This window comes from Cebus imitator, unplaced genomic scaffold, assembly GCF_001604975.1.
Source record: "Cebus imitator isolate Cc_AM_T3 unplaced genomic scaffold, Cebus_imitator-1.0 Scaffold258, whole genome shotgun sequence".
Taxonomy (NCBI): Eukaryota; Metazoa; Chordata; class Mammalia; order Primates; family Cebidae; genus Cebus; species Cebus imitator.
In genome coordinates, this window is record NW_016107573.1 from 2,364,305 (window position 1) to 2,372,467 (window position 8,163).

The window sequence follows — 8,163 nt, forward strand, 5'->3', positions numbered from 1 at the left end:
AGGAACTTTTGAGCTCCGTTACAATCTTACAGGACCACCACCGTATATGGGGTGCATCACTGGTAAAAATGTTATGCCATGCATGACTGTACATTCTACACATGCTCTTGTTATCCCTATGTTACCCAGGTGGAAATGAAGCACAGAGAGGTGAAGTACCTTGTCCAACATCACACAGCTGGGTAGAACCAGAATTCCAAAAGAAGGTCAGGGGTGCCCACAGGAGCCTGGGGAGTTTCCCTGGGTGAAGAGACACTTTAGCTGAACCCTGAGGGACAGGGGAGATTTTGCAAGATCCCTTGCAATCCCAGCTGTCTGTGTCTGTGGCCTGGAGTCTGCTGCCGGTGGCAACGGATGTGTGGGTGGGCACGCGAGGCCTGGCCCTGGCTCCTTCCTGACCCGGGGCTGGCAGGGTGGGTGTGTTGGGCTGTGGCCGCGGTTTGCATCTCACTTTCCCAGGCAAGACCTGGTACAGGGGTTCCAGAACCAGGCTGCCACTTACGGGGTGCCCAGAGCTGTCTTCCTGGGGGTTGGTCATGGTGCCACGTGGATGTGTGTGCTTCGTGGGTGTGTGTACTGCAGGGTTGTATGCTGCTTGGGTGTGTGTGGACAGCGTTGCCTTTGCGGTGAGTGCAGACCTCTGCGTGTACGTCTTTACAGATGAGTCTGTTTTGGCAGGAAGGTGTGCATGCATGTGAGAGAGTTTGCACATGGGTGATGGTGTGTCCTGGTGTGGGTGTGCACTTGGGCCTCTGTTGGAGGCCTGGCTGGCTGTGGCTGTGCATGTATCTGCTTACATGAGAACGCCGGCTCCCTTTCTGCGTGTGTGCCTGCCTGCAGGTATCTGGCTGTAGGTGTCTGTGCATCTGTGCACATGTGTACACATGTGAGTGTTGGGGGAGTCTGTGTTTCTGCAAGTCTGTTTTTGTATGTTCATGAGAGTGTCTGCACATGGTGGCATCTTTCATGGTTTTTTTGTTTTTTATTTTGAGACAGGGTCTCACTCTGTTGCCCAGGCTGGAGTGCAGTGGTGTGCTCTTGGCTCACTGCAACCTCTGCTTCCCGGGCTCAGGGGCTTCTCCTGCCTCAGCCTTCCACGTAGCTGGGATTCCAGGTAGCCTGCCACTACACCCAGCTAATTTTTGTATTTTTAGTAGAGATGGGGTTTCACCAGGTTGGTCAGGCTGGCCTCGAACCCCTGACCTCAGGTGATCCACCCGCCTTGGCCTCCCAAAGTGCTGGGCTTACAGGCATGAGCCACGGCACCTGTCCTTCACGTTTTTGTGTTCACACGTGTCGGTGTGTACACTCTTGCCCACTTCCCTCCCCTGGACCCACGTGTCCTCAGGCCTCCCTGCCTCTCCCTGATCAGGGAACATTTGCTGCTGTACTGCCACCTCCTCCGGCACCCAACTCTCAGAAGGCCCAGCTCCCCTGCAGTCACCGGTGCCCTCTACCTTCCACCCTCCTGTCCTGGCTCCCTCAACCTCGGCCTCTCCATGTTCAGCCTGGACTCTGCTCAGCCAGCCTGCCCTGACACAGAGCCCTTGCACCCCGCCGGCTCTCCAGCCCAGCGCTCCTCCCCAGCCGGAACCCCATGCTTTCCAGGGCCCAGATTCACCCACAAGTGTCCTCTACTCTGTTGCTGCCTTGGACTCCCTGCTGGCTTCCCTGCCTCAGTCTCAACCCTAGTGTGTCCCCTCCCTCCCTGATCACAGCCCCCTGCTCACGAGACCTGCCTTTGAGACCTCCCAGCCTGCACCCACTGTCCGGTTGGTGCCTCCCCATGCTTGTTCTCTCCCAAAGATGAAGGCCGCCCTCCCAGCTGCCATCAGGCTGTCCTCAGCCAGCATGGTCCAGGCTTTGCAACTTAAGTTAGCCTTTTCTGTGTCTACCAATAAGAGCTCTGGGATAAGTGCACAATAGGCAATAAAAGAGGACAAGCCAGGGGAGGCCCTTGGACTTTCTCCTGCTCCCTTGCCGTCTGACTCACTATCTTCCATCCCCCTTTGGCTTTCCTGGGGTGGTTGTGTTTTTCAGCTCTGCCTTAAAAAATTTTTTTTAATTGCAGTGAACTTCATGCAACATACAAAGCCAACCATTTTAAAAATGACTAATTGGGCTGGATGCCATGCCTGTAATCCCAGCACTTTAGAAGGCTGAGGTGGGTGGATCACTTTCGCTCAGGAGTTTGAGACCAGCCCGGGCAACATGGCAAAACCTCATCTCTACTAAAAACCAGCCGGGCGTGTTGGCACGTGCCTGTAGTCCCAGCTGCCGGGGGTGGCTCGAGGTGACTTGAGCCCAAGAGGCGGAGGTTGCAGTGAGCTGAGATCACGCCATTGCACTCCAGCCTGGGCAACGAGGCCAGAACTTGTCTCAAAAAAAAAAAAAAAAGCCAGGTGCAGTGGCTCAAGCCTATAATCCCAGCACTTTGGGAGGCTGAGGTGGGCAGATCACCTGAGGTCAGGAGTTTTAGACCAGCCCGACCAACATGGAGAAACCCCATCTCTACTGAAAAACAAAATTAGCCAGGCGTGGTGGCACATGCCTGTAATCCCAGCTACTTCGGAGGCTGAGGCAGGAGAAGCGCTCGAACCTGGGAGGCAGAGGTTGTGGTAAGCCGAGATCACACCATTGCACTTGAGCCTGGGCCACAAGAGTGAAACTCCGTCTCAAAAAAACAAAAACAAAAAAACACAAATTTAGGGCCCTTTAGTACATTCACAGTGTTGCACAACTGTCTATCTAATTCTGAAACATTTTCATGAATTTAAAAAGAAACCCCATATTCACAAATAGTCACTCTCCATTCCTCTCTCCCTCAGCCCCTGGTGACCACCAGTCTGCATTCTGTCTCTATGGATTTGCCTATGATGGATAGTTTTTGCAGTGCAATTGTATGATAGGAGATTTTCTGCATCTAGATTCTTTGGCTTAGCATGTTTCTGGGGCTCATCCACTTGGCAGTGTGTGTTAGTGCTTCACACCTTTTTACGGCTAAATAATATTTCATGGTTTGGGTAGATCACGTTTTGTTTTTTATCTTTTTTTTTTTCTTTTGAGACGGAGTTTCACTCTTGTTGCCCAGGCTGCAGTGCAATGGCCTGGTCTCAGCTCACTGCAACCTCCACCTCCTGGGGTCAAGCGATTCTCCCGTCTCAGCCTCCCAAGTAGCTGGGATTACAGGCGCCCGCCACCATGACCAACTAATTTTTTGTTTTTAGTAGAGATGAGGGTTTCACCATGTTGGCCAGGCAGGTTTTGACCTCCTGACCTCAAGTGATCTGCCTGTCTCGACCTCCCAAAGTGCTGGGATTACAGGTGTGAGCCATCTCGCCCGGCCGTATTATCTGTTAAAGGACATTTGGTTGTTTGTGCCTTTCGGTTACTGAGCTCTGCCGTCTTGGTTGTGGAGGTGTCCACCACTTGTGTTTAATGACACATTGTTCTGACTTCCTTCTGTATATGCTTGCTCTGTGGGCAGAGCGACCTGGCCCTGGCCAGTCACCCTGCATGACACATTGAATGGCCACCAGGAGGCCCTTGGATGGAGCAAACGCTGATGGCCTTCTCTCCCCTCAGAACTGCCTGATTTGTTTCTCTTTTTCATATCAGGATACATACCCAGAGTTTACTTGGTGTCTCTCCAAGAACGAGGCGGGGAGGAAAGCCACTCTTCCCTAGCGCCTGTCCCCGGGCACTTCCTCCAATGGTGATCAGCATCCCTGCAAGTCCCACCACTGTGTCCCAGACTCCCCCTTGGGATTGGGCTGTGATTTGCAGACAGGGACCCTGGCCTCTTCCCACCCTCTTCTGCAGTTGCCTCTTTGTTGGGCAAAGACTGTGAAGTTTTGCTGCACTTGCTGTGCCCCTGCAGCTGGCACCAAGAGAAGATTCTGAGCCTGATCAACTTCCTTCCTCCATGTCCCCCGTGCCTCCTGGCACGGGATGAAGGACTTCCCGCTCCAAGGGCCAGAAAACCAGCACAGCTAGCAAAGAGGGGACCCATGGCTAGGACGTACCACGTGCATGTTCCTGGCTTCAGTAGGGATCAGGGTTCAGGGAGACCCCTCAGCCTCCCTGGCTGTGCCGGCCACATTCTTGTCCACTCTGCGGGACCCCCAACTTCTGCCTGTGAGGCTGGGGAAGGTGGTTTTCCACAGGGGCAGATCAGTGATATGCCAGTCACGTGACAAAGATGTGCCTTCTGAGTCTGACATCATCTCAGGGAAAGATTCTGATTGGTCCCTTTCAGGACACAGGTGCATTGCTAGACCTGGGGGTACCACGAAAGCGAGGGTGAGTCAGGCACTCCTGTCTGTGGCCTGGGGTGAGACATGGATGATCCATCAATGGGTCTTCCAGGCCCTTCCATGTGCCAGGTGTTGGCCCTTGTGTGTGCATGTGCGAGCGTGTGCATTTATTCACCCTTCAATTTTTTTTCTTTTCCATCGCTAAGAGTCATATCACCCTTCAAAATCTGGCTATAAAAAGATGTTTAGGGCAGATACATTTGACCAGAAGCCTTTTCCTTCTGTCTGATTTCTCCTCCACACCCAGCCTGTGTCCAACACACACAGTGAGTACTCAAATGTAGGTCAAATGACAGACTGAAAAGCCACGGAGATTTGTCTGCTTTTGCAAAATGCAGGACTGTCCCTTCCATGAAGACCGATCTCTTTCTGTGAAGCATCAGGTGCCACTCGTGTACATTCTGAAGCGAACCCTTTAAAAGAAGCAACAGTGGCTTTTTTTTTTTTTTTTTGGCCGTTTTCCGGGAAAGTGCTGAAATCTGCAGCGAGTGAAAGCAGATTTTGATTTCACTTTAAAACAAATTATCATAAAAGAGAAACTCATCGTCTTTGAAATGGAAGCTTCCCAGAAACAGAATCACATGCTCTGATGGATTGTGATTGACAGAGTTCTGATTTCTTTGGGCCAGGGGACAGGGAGAATGCATGGAAAAGGGTCTGGGAGACTTGTTCCTGCCCCCAGTGAGATGGCCTTGCACTTCCAGAGGCCTGGCTCTGGGTTCATCAGATGTAGGACAGGGACGCATCTGGGTCCTGCAGCCTGGGAGCCACAGCTCACCTTTCGCCGGGCTTTGCAGGTGGCTGCAGCTATATGGCTGTGCATTCATCCAAGGATTTATGGAGGGCCTATTATGTTACTTTGTTGTGCTCTGGAGAGAAGGTGGGGGCAGGAACCACAACCACAGGACAGGATCCTGGGCTCAGAGAGAGCAGCAGAGGGGTTCCAGGCCAGCCAGAGAGTGGACAGTGGTGGGTCCTTGTCTGAGGACCTATGGATTCGGTGGCTGAGGCAGACAGTTGGAGGTTACTGCATAGAACGGGGTTCCTTCTCCTACACCTGTGGGTGGACACTCCAGGTCCCAGAAGAACCCCATGGCAGGTTGCGAGCCAAGGGATTCCCCCAACCCAATGTGACCTTGATGACCCTCGGGGGAGGGTGCTTGGTGGCTCCTTGTTCACCCTGGGGTTTATGTAATACCGCCTTTCCCAACCGCCCTCAAAGCCACCATGTGACATAAGCCAATGCCTGCCTTCATTGGCCTGGCGGCTGGCCGGTACACCCTCTGAGCGTTTCCAGTTTTCTAGAGAAACAGCCTCATAGTTGTAAAAATGTACACCTCTGAAGAACGTGGTATGGAGGGATACGTGGTACTCTGGGAGGACCCCAGGAGGTGGGTGGGGACCAGGCTGGGGAGAGGAAGGTCAGGGAGGGCTTCCCTGAAAAGGTGCAGCGTGGGCTGGATGTTGATGTCTGAGTGGTGGGTCACAGGTAAAGGGCTCAGGAAGCGGAAACAGCATGTGTAAAGGCCCTGAGGTGAGAGCGGCTCCCGGAAGGACTGAGGAAGGCCGGAGAAGGAGGCAGGAAAAAGAGAGGTACCAGTGAGGCTGGGAGGTGGGCAGGACCTGCTGGCCATCGTAATGACTTTGGCCTCATCATAATGGCAAAGACAGGGACTGAATTTTGGTTTTGGTTTTGTTTTCTTGAGATGGAGTCTTGCTCTGTCGCCCAGGCTGGAGTACAACAATGCAGTCTCGGCTCACTACAACCTCCGTGTCCTTGGCTCAAGTGATCCCCTTGCCTGAGCCTCCCAAGTAGCTGGGATTACAGGCGCGCGCCACCATGCCCAGCTGATTTTTGTATTTTTAGTAGAGATGGGGTTTCACCATGTTAGCCAGGCTCGTCTTGAACTCCTGACCTCAGGTGATCCACCTGCCTTGGCCTCCCACAGTGCTGGGGTTACAGGTGTGAGCCGCGCGCCCAGCTGACAGGTGCTGCTTTAAGCAGAGGGATTCCACCGGGCTGTGTTATATGAGCTCTTCCCCAGGGGCCGCCACAGCAGTAAAGCGCAGTGGGATGCCATCACCCCTCACTCCCCATCTTCCTCCCTCCCTGCCAGACTTCCAGCCACTCCTGCCATTCTCTAAACTAGGCCTGTGTCCCCTAGGCTGGCCTCCCATTGCGACAGGGAATCTCTACCCTCTCCCAGCTCCCTCCCCAGGCTGTTGTTTTGGCCTTCCTCCCGCCACTTGGTAGCATCTGTTCTGGACAACCCATTGGGCAAGCAGGTCGATCTCATGGCTCTAGGACGGGTGCTGGGGCTCCAGCATGCCTTTGCTCCCTCCCAGGCCTCTGCCTCCCCATCTGCAGGACAACATGATACTTGCTTCCTAACGTGGTTGCAAGGATCCAATGCTTAGGACTGGGACCGGAACACAGAGGGGCTCCAGAAATGCTCCGGATCATGAGGACTGGTGCCCCATTCACCCAAACATTTCTGGCCAGACTCTGACATTTCAAAATAGGCATGATAAATGCTTGTCATAAGAAAAGTCAGGACTCGACTGGACTTCCTGATCCTTGCTTGATACTGAGGGTTGTTTTTAGTGAGCCTGGCGTTTCCGTGCTTAGAGCTGCTAAGGGGCTCTGCCTGGCTCTGTGGGCTTGCGGGCACTCTGTGGTCATCTCACACATCCCCTCATCTCAGGACAGGATCCTGGGCTCAGAGAGAGCAGCAGGGGGTTCCAGGCCAGCCAGAGAGTGGACAGTGGTGGGTCCTTGTCTGAGGACCTATGGATTTGGTGGCTGAGGCAGACAGTTGGAGGTTACTGCATAGAACGGGGTTCCTTCTCCTACACCTGTGGGTGGACACTCCAGGTCCCAGAAGAACCCCGTGGCAGGTTGCGAGCCAAGGGATTCCCCCAACCCAATGTGACCTCGATGACCCTCACGGGAGGGTGCTTGGTGGCTCCTTATTCACCCTGGGGTTTATGTAACACCGCCTTTCCCAACCGCCCTCAAAGCCACCGTGTGACATAAGCAAATGCCTGTCTTCGTCGGCCCGGCGGCTGGTGGGTAAGTGCTGATCAAGCACCTGCTCTGATGTGCCGGGCGCTCACGTGCTCACCTCACTGCATTTTGCCAAGTCTCCTACAAGGTGCATTTGCTATTGCATTTTAAAACATTCAGATACAATTCACCTACCATGAAATGTATCATTTTCAAATGTAGGATTCAGGGGGTTTGGGAGTATTCACATGGTTGTGCAACCAGCGCCGCTATGTAATTCCAGAATCTCTTCATCACCTCCAAAGAAACCTCGTGCCCGTTAGCAGTCTTGCCCCAGCCCTGGATGCCCCAGCCCCCAGCAGCCACTGGTGTATTCACTGTCCCTCTTGATGTGCCTATTCCCGACGTTTCCCACAGTGGAATCATACAACATGTGGCCTTTGTGTCTGCCTTCTTTCACGCAGCATCACGGTTTCAAGGTTCATGCCGGCTGTGGCACGTGGCAATGCTTCCTTCCTTTTTGTGACTTAATATTCCATTGTATGGATAGCACCATTTTGTTTATCCATTTTCTATTGACAGACATTTGGGTTGTTTCTGCTTTGCGGCTATGCCGAATAAGTGCTCCTATGACCATATGCATGTTTTTGTGTGGATGTACGTTGTCTTTTTCTTTCTTTCTTTTCTTTTTTCTTTTTGAGACAGAGTTTCGCCTTTGTTGCCCAGGCTGGAGTGCAATGGCACGATCTTGGCTCACCACAACCTCCGCCTCCTGGGTTCTGCCTCAGCCTCCCAAGTAGCTGGGATTACAGGCATGCACCACCATACCTGGCAATTTTT